The following is a 14,489-nucleotide window of genomic DNA, read 5'->3' on the forward strand; positions in this document are numbered from 1 at the left end:
TTAGAAAATCACGTTCCCGTAGATTTTATTCCGTTTGGACTCCGTTTGATATTCTGTTTCTCCGAAACACTGAAATAGGCAAAAACAGCAATTCTGGGCCGGGCCTTCGGTTAATAGGTTAGTCCCAAAAATAATATAAAAGTGGAAAATAAAGCCCAATATAGTCCAAAACTATAGATAATATAGCATGGAGCAATCAAAAATTATAGATACGTTGGAGACGTATCAGGCATCCCCAAGCTTAATTCTTGCTCGTCCTCGAGTAGGTAAATGATAAAAAGAGAATTTTTGATGTGGAGTGCTACTTGGCATAATTTCAATGTAAATCTTCTTAATTGTGGTATGAATATTCAAATTAGAAAGATTCAAGACAAAAGTTTATATTGACATAAAAATAATAGTACTTCAAGCATACTAACAAAGCAATTATGTCTTCTCAAAATAACATGGCCAAAGAAAGTTATCCCTACAAAATCATATAGTCTGGCTATGCTCCATCTTCACCACACAAAGTATTTAAATCATGCACAACCCTGATGAGAAGCCAAGCAATTGTTTCATACTCTAACTTTTTCAAAACTTTTTCAATCTTCACGCAATACATGAGCGTGAGCCATGGATATAGCACTATAGGTGGAATAGAAGGGTGGTTGTGGAGAAGACAAAAAGGAGGGGAAGATAGTCTCACATCAACTAGGCGTATCAACGGGCTATGGAGATGCCCATCAATAGATATCAATGTGAGTGAGTAGGGATTGCCATGCAACGGATGCACTGGAGCTATAAAATGTATGAAAGCTCAACAAAAGAAACTAAGTGGGTGTGCATCCAACTTGCTTGCTCACGAAGACCTAGGGCAATTTTGAGGAAGCCCATCATTGGAATATACAAGCCAAGTTCTATAATGAAAAATTCCCACTAGTATATGAAAGTGACAACATATGAGACTCTCTATATGAAGAACATGGTGGTACTTTGAAGCACAATATATGAGACTCGCTATATCATGGTGCTACTTTGAAGCACAAGTGTGTAAAAAAGGATAGTAGCATTGCCCTTTGTTTGGGCCATCTTTTTTTTCTTTGGCCTTTCTCTTCTTTTTTTATTTGGGACAATGCTCTATTGAATGATGATCATCACACTTTTATTTATTTACAACCCAATGATTACAACTCGATTCTAAAACAAAGTATGACTCTATATGGATGCCTCCGGTGGTGTACCGGAATATGCAATGAATCAACAGTGACAAGTATGAAGAAATTGTGAACGATGGCTTTGCCACAAATACTATGTCAACTACATGATCATGCTAAGCAATATGACAATGATGAATGTGTCATGATGAACTAGATGGTGGAAAGTTGCATGGCAATATATCTCGGAATGGCTATGGAAATGCCGTAATAGGTAGGTATGGTGGCTGTTTTGAGGAAGGTATATGGTAGGTGTATGATACCGGCGAAAAGTGCGCGGTATTAGAGAGGCTAGCAAAGGTGGAAGGGTGAGAGTGCGTATAATCCATGGACTCAACATTAGTCATAAAGAACTCATATACATATTGCAAAAATCTACAAGTTATCAAAGCAAAGTATTACGCGCATGCTCCTAGGGGGATAGATTGGTAGGAAAAGACCATCACTCATCCCCGACCGCCACTCATAAGGAAGAAAATCAATAAATAAATCATGCTCCGACTTCATCACATAACGGTTCACCATACGTGCATGCTACGGGAATCACAAACTTTAACACAAGTATTCTTTAAATTCACAACTACTCAACTAGCATGACTTTAATATTATCACCTCCATATCTCAAAACAATTATCATGCTTCAATCCTTTCTTAGTATTCAACACACTCAAAAGAAAGTTTCACAAATCTTGAATACCAAGCATATTATTAAGCAAATTACCATGCTATTAAGAGACTCTCAAAATAATTTAAGTGAAGCATGAGATATCAATAGTTTCTTTAAAACAAATCCACCACCGTGCTCTAAAAGATCTAAGTGAATCACATAGAGCAAAATTATAACGCTCAAAATATATAAGTGAAGCACATAGAGCAAAATTAACTAGCTCAAAAGATATAAGTGAAGCACATGGAGCAAAACTACTTAGCTCAAAAGATATAAGTGAAGCACATAGAGTATTCTATCAAATTTTAATTCATGTATGGCTCTCTCAAAAGGTGTGTACAGCAAGGATGATTGTGGAATACTAAGACACAAAGACACAAATAATACAAGATGCTGCAAGCAAAACACATATCATGTTGGTGAATAAAAATATAGCTCCAAGTAAATTACCGATGGAAGTGGACGAAAGAGGGGATGCCTTCCGGGGCATCCCCAAGCTTTGACTTCTTGGTGTCCTTGGATTATCTTGTGGGTGACATGGGCATCCCCAAGCTCAGGCTCTTTCCACTCCTTGTTCCATAATCCATCAAAAGAATTCACCCAAAACTTGAAAACTTCACAACACAAAACTCAAAATAGAAAACTCGTGAGCTCCGTTAGCGAAAGAAAACAAAAGACCACTTCAAGGTACTGTAATGAACTCATTCTTTATTTATTTTGTGTTAAACCTACTGTATTCCAACTTCTCTATGGATTATAAACTATTTTACTAGCCATAGATTCATCAAAATAAGCAAACAACACACGAAAAACAGAATCTGTCAAAAACAGAACAGTCTGTAGTAATATGTAGCTAGATAAAGATATGGAACCCCAAAAATTATAAAATAAATTTCTGGACGTGAGGAATTTATCTATTAATCATCTTCAAAAATAATTAACTAAATAGAACTCTTCAAATAAAAATGATAGCAGTTCTCGTGAGCGCTAAAGTTTCTGTTTTTTACAGCAAGTTCAACAAGACTTTCCCCAAGTCTTCCCAACGGTTCTACTTGGCACAAACACTAATTAAACACAAAAAACACAATCAAAACAGAGGCTAAATAATTTATTACGAAACAGGAGCAAAAAGCAAGGAATAAAAATAAAATTGGGTTGCCTCCCAACAAGCGCTATCGTTTAACGCCCCTAGCTAGGCATAAAAGCGAGGATAGATCTAGGTATTGCCATCTTTGGTAGGCAATCCATAAGTGGCTCTCATGATAGTTTCGTATGGAAATTTTATTTTCTTTCTATGAAAGTGTTCCATGACCTTTTTTAATGGAAATTGAAATCTAATATTCCCTTCCTTCATATCAATAATTGCACCAACCGTTCTAAGGAAAGGTCTACCAAGAATAATAGGGCAAGAAGGATTGCAATCTATATCAAGAGCAATGAAATCGATGGGCACATAATTCCTATTTGCAACAATAAGAACAACATTGATCCTTCCCATAGGTTTCTTAATAGTGGAATCCGCAAGATGCAAGTTTAGAGAGCAATCATCAAAATTACGGAAATCTAGCAAATCACACAAAGTCTTGGGAATAGTAGAGACACTAGCACCCAAATCACACAAAGCATAAAACTCATGATCTTTAATTTTAATTTTAATAGTTGGTTCCCACTCATCATAGAGTTTTCTAGGGATAGAAACTTTCAACTCAAGTTTTTCTTCATAAGATTGCATCAAGGCATCAACAATATGTTCGGTGAAGGCTTTATTTTGACTATAAGCATGTGGAGAATTTAGCACGGATTGAAACAAGGAAATACAATCAATTAAAGAGCAACTTTCATAATTAAATTCCTTGAAATCCAATATAGTGGGTTTAGCAACATCTAGATTTTTATTTCTTTCAATCACACTTTCATCAATTTCATCATTAAGATCTAAATACTCCGAATTTTTAGACACCTTCTAGGTAAAGGAAGATCATATTCAGTTTCATCAAGATTCATATTGCAAAACAAAGATTTAATAGGGGACACATCAATAACTTTTAGATCTTCATCTTGATTTTCATAGGAATTGGAGGAACACGCTTTAATAAAGGCATCTTTGGAAGCACGCATCCTAGCGGTTCTTTCCTTGCACTCATCAATGGAAATTCTCATGGATTTGAGAGACTCATTGATATCATGCTTAGGAGGAATAGATCTAAGCTTTAAAGAATCAACCTCAAGAGAAATTCTATCAACGTTTCTAGCCAAATCATCAACTTTAAGCAATTTCTCCTCAAGCAAAGCATTAAAATTCTTTTGTGAATTCATAAATTCTTTAACACTATTCTCAAATTCAGAGGGCATCTTATTATAATTTCCATAAGAGTTGTTGTAGGAATTCCCATAATTATTAGAAGGATTACTAGGATATGGCCTATGATTAAAATTCCCTCTATAAGCGTTGTTACCAAAATTATTCCTACCAACAAAATTCACATCCATAGATTCATTGTTATTCTCAATCAAAGTAGACAAAGGCATATCATTAGGATAAGAAGAAACACTCTTAGTAGCAAATAATTTCATAAGTTCATCCATCTTTTCACTCAACACATTAATTTCTTCTATCACATGCACCTTTTTATTAGAAGATCTTTCAGTATGCCATTGAGAATAATTAACCATAATATTATCTAGGAGTTTAGTACCATCTCCTGAAGTGATTTCCATAAAAGTGCCTCCCGCGGCCGAATCTAAAAGATTTCTAGAAGCAAAATTCAATCCGGCATAAAAAATTTGTATAATCATCCATAAATTTAAACCATGAGTAGGGCAATTACGTATCATTAGTTTCATTCTCTCCCAACCTTGTGCAACATGTTCATGATCAAGTTGTTTAAAGTTCATAATATCGTTTCTAAGAGAGATGATCTTAGCGGGAGGAAAATACTTAGAGATAAAAGCATCTTTGCACTTGTTCCATGAATCAATACTATTTTTAGGCAAAGACGAAAACCAAGCTTTAGCACGATCTCTAAGAGAAAAAGAAAATAGCTTCAATTTAATGACATCATTATTGACATCTTTTTTCTTTTGCATATCACATTAATCAACAAAGCTATTCAGATGAGTAGCGGCATCTTCACTAGGAAGGCCGTCGAATTGATCTTTCATAACAAGATTCAATAAAGCAGTATTAATTTCATAAGATTCAGCATCAGTAAGAGGAGCGATCGGAGTGCTAAGGAAATCATTATTATTGGTATTGGTGAAGTCACACAATTTGGTAGTATCTTGAGCCATCACGACAAATAGGCAAACTAACACACGAGCAAACAAGAGCAAACGGGCAAAAGAGGCAAATAGAGAGGGAGGATAGAGAGAGAGGGCGAATAAAACGGCAAGGGTGAATTGGGGGGAGAGGAAAATGAGAGGCAAATGGCAAATAATGTAATGCAAGAGATAGGGATTGCGATGGGTACTTGGTATGTTGACTTTTTGCGTAGACTCCCCGGCAACGGCGCCAGAAATCCTTCTTGCTACGTCTTGAGCCTGCGTTGGTTTTCCCTGAAGAGGAAGGGATGATGTAGCAGAGTAGCGTATGTATTTCCCTCAGTTTTTGAGAACCAAGGTATGAATCCAGTAGGAGGCCATGCTCAAGTCCCTCGTACCTGCACAAAACGATAGCTACTCACAACCAACACAATTAGGGGTTGTCAATCCCTTCACGGTCACTTACAGAGTGAGATCTGATAGATATAATAGTTTTGGTATTTTTGATATAAAGATGCAAAGTAAAAAGTAAAAGCAAAGTAAAAGGCAAAGCAAGATTAAAGTAATGGAGTATTGATATGATGAGAATAGACCCAGGGGCCATAGGTTTCACTAGTGGCTTCTCTCAAGAGCATAAGTATTCTACGGTGGGTGAACAAATTACTGTTGAGCAATTGACAGAATTGAGCATAGTTATGAGAATATCTAGGCATGATCATGTATATAGGCATCACGTCCGTGAAAAGTAGATCGAAACGATTCTGCATCTACTACTATTACTCCACTCATCGACCGCTATCGAGCATGCATCTAGAGTATTAAGTTAAAAACAGAGTAACGCCTTAAGCAAGATGACATGATGTAGAGAGATAAATTCATGCAATATGAAATAAACCCCATCTTGTTATCCTCGATGGCAACGGTGCAATACATGCCTTGCTGCCCCTTCTGTCACTGGGAAAGGACACCGCAAGATCGAACCCAAAGCTAAGCACTTCTCCCATGGCAAGAACTACCAATCTAGTTGGCCAAACCAAATGGATAATTTGAAGAGACTTGCAAAGATAACCAATCATACATAAAAGAGTTCAGAGAAGATTCAAATATCATTCATAGATAGACTTGATCATAAACCCACAATTCATCGGTCTCAACAAACACACCGCAAAAAGAAGATTACATCGAATAGATCTCCACAAGAGAGGGGGAGAACTTTGTATAGAGATTCAAAGAGAGAGAAGAAGCCATCTAGCTACTAACTATGGACCCGAAGGTCTGAGGTAAACTACTCACACTTCATCGGAGGGCTATGATGATGTAGAAGCCCTCCGTGATGACGGCCCTCTTCCGGTGGAGCTCCGGAACAGGCCCCAAGATGGGATCTCGTGGATACAGAAAGTTGTGGCGGTGGAATTTGGTTTTTGGCTCCTGTTCTGACCGTTTGGGGGTACGTGTGTATATATAGGAGGAAGGAGTACGTCGGTGGAGCACCGAGGGGCCCATGAGGCAGGGGGGCATGCCCTGGGGGGGGTGCCCCCACCCTCATGACCTCCTCTTTGACTCCCTGGAGTAGGGTCCAAGTCTCCTGGATCACGTTCGGTGAAAAAATCACGTACCCGAAGATTTTATTCCGTTTGGACTCCATTTGATATTCTGTTTCTCCGAAACACTGAAATAGGCAAAAAACAGCAAATTCTGGGCTGGTCCTCCGGTTAATAGGTTAGTCCCAAAAATAATATAAAAGTGGAAAATAAAGCCCAATATAGTCCAAAACAGTAGATAATATAGCATGGAGCAATCAAAAATTATAGATACGTTGGAGACATATCAATAGGTGGCTAGTACACACATGACATTTCCACACACCAAAGTAAACTATTACATGCATAATTAACTAGGATAAACGATCGTCTACTTCTTGTGACACTTGCCGCCACTGCTGTACTAGGATAAACAAAACAATATTCTTTACTGTGAATAGTGTGCTCTGTTGGCCACACAAGTATATGGACCATAGCCTTGGGCGAGCAATGTTCCCGCACGCATCATGCTAGCTCGATGTTCCTTCTATGCTAAGTTTCCATTAATTGATGGCATTTTATATGCCACCATTTCCCGCCATTTCCTCACTAGTTCCCGCCGCCACCCAACAATATTGTGCATAAACCTAGGCGGCGCGCAACGCGCCCAGGCAACAAGCGCAACCTGTAGCACTACAAAAAAAGACTCATCCGTGACATTTTGGGTGGAACAATTTTTTCTGTCATGCTTAATACACTTCTGTGACGATAATTGTGACAAAACCCGATATCATCATAGATGTGGTGGGATCCTACTTCTATGACAAAAAAATCATGACAGAAAATGGGCTTTTCGTCCTGGGCGGGCCGGAGACGCAGCTGCATGACATTCTTCGGGCCATCCATGACAGAAAAAATCGTGGTAGAAGCGAGGGCGAGGAAAATATCGGGGAGTTCCCGGTTACGGTGGGTGGTCGGGGCCGAGTGATGTACAGAGGTTTGCGTGTTTCTCTCATACACATACGTGCGTATGTGCGAGGCGTTGCGCTCTAACTGAACCCGAGCGAGGCATTGGGCTCTAACTGAACCCGAGCGATTGCACTAGCTACGTTACTGAACCCCGATCGATCCCTTGCTGTTAACTGAACCCGAGTGATTCCTTCGCTACTGCTGCTAGCTAAAGCCAATCAATCCTGCCTCTTGATGAACAATGAACGTTGTTAGGGGGGTTGGATGAGCAGTTCCCAGTGGGGGTGGATGAACAGGACCCCGTGGAAGTAGAGGCCGTTGCCACTGGATGAATAGGACCCCGATCGAGCCAGTTGGGGTTGGATGAACAGGACCCCGTGGAGGGCTGGTTGAACAGTAGGCGGTGGAGGGCTGGATGAACAGTAGCCCGTGGAGGGGTGGTTTAACAGGACCCCATGGTGAGGGTTAGTTGAATAGTAGCTGGTGTAGGAGCAGTGGAGGCTGGATGAACAGGAGCCCATGGATGAACAGTCATAGGTGGAGGCTAGAGGATGTCGACCGTGGATGAACAGTAGCCCGTGGAGGCTGGAGGAGGTCGACGGTGGAGATGAACAGTAGCCCGTGGAGTCCCATTTTGTGGTACGCCACACCCCTCCCGATGAACAGGACCCCGTTTTCGACCGTAGCGCTCCAACACAAGTCTGTTTCCTCTGTTTTTCGGTATGCCAAACCCCTCCCAATCAACAGGACCCCGTTTCGACCGTAGGAGGTCCAGGAGAAGTCCGTTTCCTCTGTTTTGCGGTACGCCAGACCCCTCCTGATGAACAGGATCCCGTATCGATCGTGGCCGGTAGAACACAAGGCTGTTTCCTCCGTTCTGCGGTACGCCAGGCCTTGTTTTGATCGGCTATTCCGTCGAAGCCGGTTGGCTCCTGATGAACATGATGATGCAGTTTCTCCGTTCTGACCCAGCCATTTACACGAACCCTGGCCGTACATATGCGCAAGTAGGCGTTCGAGACCCCTCCCGTATGTACGTACGTGGCCGTATTTACTTTCTTGCACCCTGGCTGTACGTACATGTACATGCTACGTCCGCGCCTCTACTACGACAAGTGCCCTTCCTTACTCGGCCACGGTTCATCGCTGCAGCCTACAGACAGACCAATGAACCAGTATGTATGTACACGTTCGCAACCAGAATGACAACGCTATGTACGCTTCGACTAGGTGGGTCCCGACTGTCAGGGAGGATAAAGAGGCACTTCCTTGCGTGCGAAGATGTAGCTGGTGAGTCCCAGCAGTCAGGGGGCGAATCATTTTTTTGCCCGTAATATGGACGCACTTCCTTGTTTGCGAAGATGTAGCTGGTCGGTCCCAGCAGTCAGGGGGAAAAGTTTTTTCACAAAATACGGTGGCCCGTCCGGTGGGTCCCTGCTGTCAGGTGGAGGAATCACTATTTTCTGTGTAATAAGGAGGCACTTCCTTGCTGCGGCCGTGGACCCAGCTGTCAGCCTCTCCACGTATAGTACTCTTCCGATGGAAGTCGTTCGTTGACCACATTGACCACGCCTCGCCAAGAGGACCAAGGGGGTGGACGACGACCAGGCCTAGGAAGGGGACGACGAGGAGCCGGGGAAGACACGGCAGTGGATGCGCACACGGACAGGAGTACGAGGGTTCACTGGTTCGGCTTCGGTGTGAGGCTTCCGTCGCTGTAGAATAACAAGGGGTGTGGGTGAGTAGAGGGATGGCCTGGCCAGCGGTGGGAGTAGTAGGGGGCGGTGAGGCTTCCGCGGCAGCATAGCTGGCCACGGGAGGCAGGAGCAGGCGGCACGACCAGTGCTGGTTTGGGCGGCTGGAGCAAGAAGACCAGAGGTTGAAGAAGCACTACGGTCGTTGGATGGACATCGTATGGTCACTGGAGCTAGAATCATTCATATTGACTAAGTTGGCAAAGCCCTCTATTTGCATCAACTTAGTAGGCCCACAAGTCAGCCTACCACTATGGTGGGTCCCAGCTAGCAGGGGGAGTATTCATTTTTTTGTGCGTAATAAGGAGGCACTTCCTTGCATGCGAAGATATAGCTGGTGGGTCCGAGCTGTCAGCGGGGGGAACGTTTTTTTCACGAAATACAGAGGCCCTTCCGATGGGTCCTAGCTATCAGGTGGAGGAATCATTATTTTGCGTGTAATAAGGAGGTGGACCCAGCTGTCAGCCTCTCCACGTACAGTTCACTTCCGATGGATGTCGTTTGTTGACCATGTTGACCACGCCGCGCCGAGAGCAACAGGGCGGTGGACGATGGCGAGGCCTAGGAAGGGAACGACACGGAGCTGGGGAAGACTCGGCAGTAGTTGCCCACGCGGTGGAGAGTACGAGGGTTTATTGGTTCGGCTGCCGTCGCCGGAAAATAACAGGAGCTGTGGGTGAGTAGAGGAATGGCCTGGCCAACAATGGAGTAGGGTGGGGCGGTGCGGCCTGTGCGGCAGCATAGCCGGCCACGGGAGCCAGGAGCAGGTAGTCCCAACGGCGCTGGTTTGGGCAGCTGGAGCGAGAAGATCAGATATTGAAGAAGCAACATGGCCGTTGGATTAACATCCAATAGTCACTGCTGCTAGAATCGTTTGTGGACTGAGTTGACAAAGCCTTTCGTACACGTCAACCTAGTAGACCCACAAGTCAGCCTCCAAATCTGTCCCATACTGCATACAACCTGAAATTTCTAGCCATATTCAAATTAATTTAAAAACTAAACATACCTTAATTTAAATACAATGAAATTTTACCCGCACAAAAACAATGAAATTTAAAATATCAAAATCCGAAAGAAAAAAGTATTTTGGAACTAATTGCTTGTTTGCTGTATTTTTTTCATTTTACAGCCCATTTATTATTACTTATAGCCCATTTCTTATTACTTATAGCCCATTTTTTGGGCAAGCCCGAATGCATCCCTCCTCGTCTTGAAAGATTTCCGGCCCAGTAGGGTGTAAAAAAGCAAGTAGGCCTACGTTGATTATTCTGCAAAAAACAAAATAGCTGGGCTAGCCATTTTTAGAAAGGAAAAAACAAACTGGGCTGGTCATGTGGTAAACATATGAGATAAAAGCCTGGGCTAGACGGGCCATAGCTCCCGCACAACCCAGTTGATACCCTTCTCCGTCCTGAAAAAACAAAATTACGGTGTGCGCTGCTGGGTCCCTACTGTCATCCTCACCATGTATAGTCATCTCCTTATTCCTCTCGGTTGTTTACCATGTTGACAACACCGGAGGGTGGCGCCGCGGTGGGCAAACCAAGGCGGAGGACAATGGTGAGGCCTCGGACGGGAACAAAAAGGAGCCGGGGAAGATGCGCAGACTTTTAGGGTGCGATGTGGCCACGATGCGTGCGCGGTAGCACACCGGCCGTGGGAGGCAGGAGCAGGCGGTTCCGTCGGCGCTGGTTTGGCTTTGGTGGCTAGAGGAAGAAGAGACTGAAGAAACATGACAAACGTTGAATGTCAATCCAACGGTCAAGGTTGGCACAATCATTTGTTGACTAAGATGACACCAAGTAGCATACTTTTTTATATATAGGAAGAAAAGAAAAACTGGGCTCGTTCACCTAATAACATTCCCGAAACTACGGGCGATCGATCTTCCGTCGCAACTAAAACTGTGAGGAAAATGCGTTTGTCTGCCGTCCTCCTCCTAGGGAACGTTCACCAGATAAGTGACTAGCACCCTTGGTTTCAACCGAGAGGTCTTGGGTTTGAGTCCCAGAAACTCTCAATTTTGTCCTCCTTCCTTCCTCGCAAAAAAAGAAATAAAATCAAAGACTTGAGAAGGTGTATAGAACAAGCTAGTGTACAAGTAAAGAGACGTTGCTGAGTTTTAGAAAAAGAGAGACATGCTCCTGTAGATGGTTCGAATACAAACCTAGACTATGACTATATATGGTGCTATGCTACTCTGCAAGTAATGAAACTGACATATCATACATTCACTTCTCCTCTTTTCTACTTACCCTGCCTAGCATCAAAAGCTTTGGCTGCAGCAACCATGTCCGCTGGCTGCTCGTCCACCAGCTCTTCAGCATGCAACAACCAGATATGTGACAAGTCACCACCCGTACCATCGCCTGTGGGTCTCATCACACCCCCGCCGACACATGCACCACAGCCGGTTGCTCATTGCAACCCGCTGCCGTTGGTGTGGTGCCACTGCTACAAATCACGCAGAGTCATCCGTCGCGTCTCAACCACAATCCTCAACCCTGGCCGAGTCTTCTACAAATGCCCGAATCATGGGGTAATAATATGTTTAAGTGTTGTTCTGCTGCTTTCAGGTGCTGATTTTTTAATAGTTTGGTTGATGATCTTCCAATTTTATTCATGCAGAAAAGGGAAGATTTGTGTGATTTGTATTTCTGGGAAGTTGCTGATGTGGGGGAATGCATCTACGCTGATTATTTGGTTAGCCGAGGAATCCCAATACCAGCAGGTTTGGGTGTTGGACAAGTAACTGAAGGAACGACAGAAGAGGAAGATGCAGAGCAGAAGGTTAAAGATGCAGTTCCTATGATAATGGCCAAGCAATAGTTGTTGAATGACCTTGACAACAATGAGGAGATGAAAGAGCTTGTGAAGATATTGGGCAAAATTTATGTGCTCTGTAGGATGATTGTCTCTTTATTTGCAGTGTATGCAGCACTCTTGATGTATTCAGTGGCTATGAAATGAGCAATTTGCTAAAACTAGTAATGAATGAAACCTGTGTAGCAGGCTGGGCGCAGTGTTGTGAATATCTAATGATTTCTATTAACGGAAATCGGGGGGTATCCCCTTTTGCTCATAAATAAATAGCAGAGGCCCTTTTGGTAATAAATAAATAAATTAGCATCAGCTTTGTTCCCATTCGAAGACGTCGAGCAAATTGCAGTCCAACAGCAAACTATGTCACCAAATTCAAGTTTCACAGCCAAATATGAGTACAACTAATCAAAAATGTCATCATGTTAAGTCATCATACAATCACCAAACACAAATCAACAAACATAACAAGTGATGTTCTCACAACAAAATATTAAACAACACGTTCATCAGGTTTCAGTTGTCATAGCAAACACAATTTCACATAGTAGATAAAAAACATCTTTTGACAGGAAAATACGAAAAAAGCAATCTAATCATCATCCGCAGCAAGAGCGTGAACATCTTCGCCATGTGTATTAGTCTGAATCGTAATTCCCCACAGTGTGATCTTCTTCTTCATCCTCAATGTCCTTAAACGTTAGCTTCTTGTTGATCAACTCTTGTATGTCCACAGCATGATAGGCAATCTTTTCGCCAGTGTCATTGACGTGATGGTTCTCAAAGATATTAGGAACATCTGTGGAATCTTGTACATCAGGAGCAGTGTAAGCATCATCTTGTTGTGCAAGTTCATTAAACAAATTCCTCTGCTCAAACCTTTGCAATACTATCTAGTCATCGCTACGTGCAAATGTGTCTTCCAAGAAAAATATTTGTGTTGCTTGATTTTCCAAAATAAAAGGCTCGTTAGTCTGGTACACCGCCTTCACATTGATGGATTTGAAATAATCATCAGCTCTGGGTTTTGTGATCTTGGAAAACAGGTTATACCAACGACAGCACAACAGAACCACACGCTGATGATCCTCGAAACTGGAGATATACTGCAACTGAACAATGTATGTTATGTTAGCATACATTTCAGTTGTCTCTCTGCCGTACGTATCCGTGCTCATGATGGCACTGTTTTGTTTCTTCCTGCCTTCGTCGCGTACAAGGGTGTTGTAGCGCACATATCCAACAACGCAAGATTCATAATGTCTTACCCGAGTATCAGGACCCATTGCTAGTGTGTAAAGGGCATCATCAACTGCTTGCCATCCTCCCGCATCTTCTTAACCTATGGTTAGAAAATAGATAAGCCGATCATCTTATGTACTCAATATATTAAAAGAACTGACAGTGCAATTCAAAAGCTTACATGGATCTTGAACCATTTCACAAATCCTACCATAACTAGTTTGTCAATGTTTCTTGGATTTTGCGGCAGTAACTCCTTTTTGTAGATGCTGCACAACATAGTGATCACGTCAAACATCTAAACATATAAGAATGTGCTGCAAGTTGAGTAGATTAGTATAAGTTGCAGTACTTAGCACTTACTTGATATAAGGTAGTATCTCAGGACAGTTATTCAACACATACCAAACCATTTTGTCCAAATCTTTAGGTTTGTCCTCTTGTCGACTCTTCCCCATAACTTGAACAGAATATTCGAAAACATTGAGCCCGGGATTGTCTTGACCCACCTCTTTGCTAAGCTGATCAGCTGTTTCAATGTATTTTGAGCAGAATGTCAACACTTTTGTTGCAATGTAGGCCTCTACAATGGAACCCTCGGGTCTAGATTTGTTCCTAACATAGCCCTTGAAAGTGGCTAGCCGCCTTTCAATAGGGTACATCCAGCCATACTGTACCGGACCTCTAAGTAGTGCCTCATTAGGTAGATGAACATCCAAATGCATCATCACATCAATGAAGGCTGGAGGATATATCTTCTCAAGGTCGCATAGGATAGTTGGTATCTTGTCTCTAAGACGCTCCAAAGCATCTATCCTGATATTTCTACTGCAGAGTTCCCTGACGAATTGTCCCAACTTTGCAACTGCTCTGTATAAGTTAGGGTGGCCCAATCCTCTAAGGATAACAAGTAAAACCCTTTGAATAGGATGTGTCAGTCATGAGTTTTCAACCCTTTACCTTTTTTCCATCTGCACTGACTCTGCTTTCATGGTTAGAAGCAAATCCATGTGGGAATCTCACATGTGACAGGACCTCGCAGAATTCTTTTATTTTT

Source organism: Triticum urartu, chromosome 3 (assembly GCF_003073215.2).
Source record: "Triticum urartu cultivar G1812 chromosome 3, Tu2.1, whole genome shotgun sequence".
NCBI lineage: Eukaryota > Viridiplantae > Streptophyta > Magnoliopsida > Poales > Poaceae > Triticum > Triticum urartu.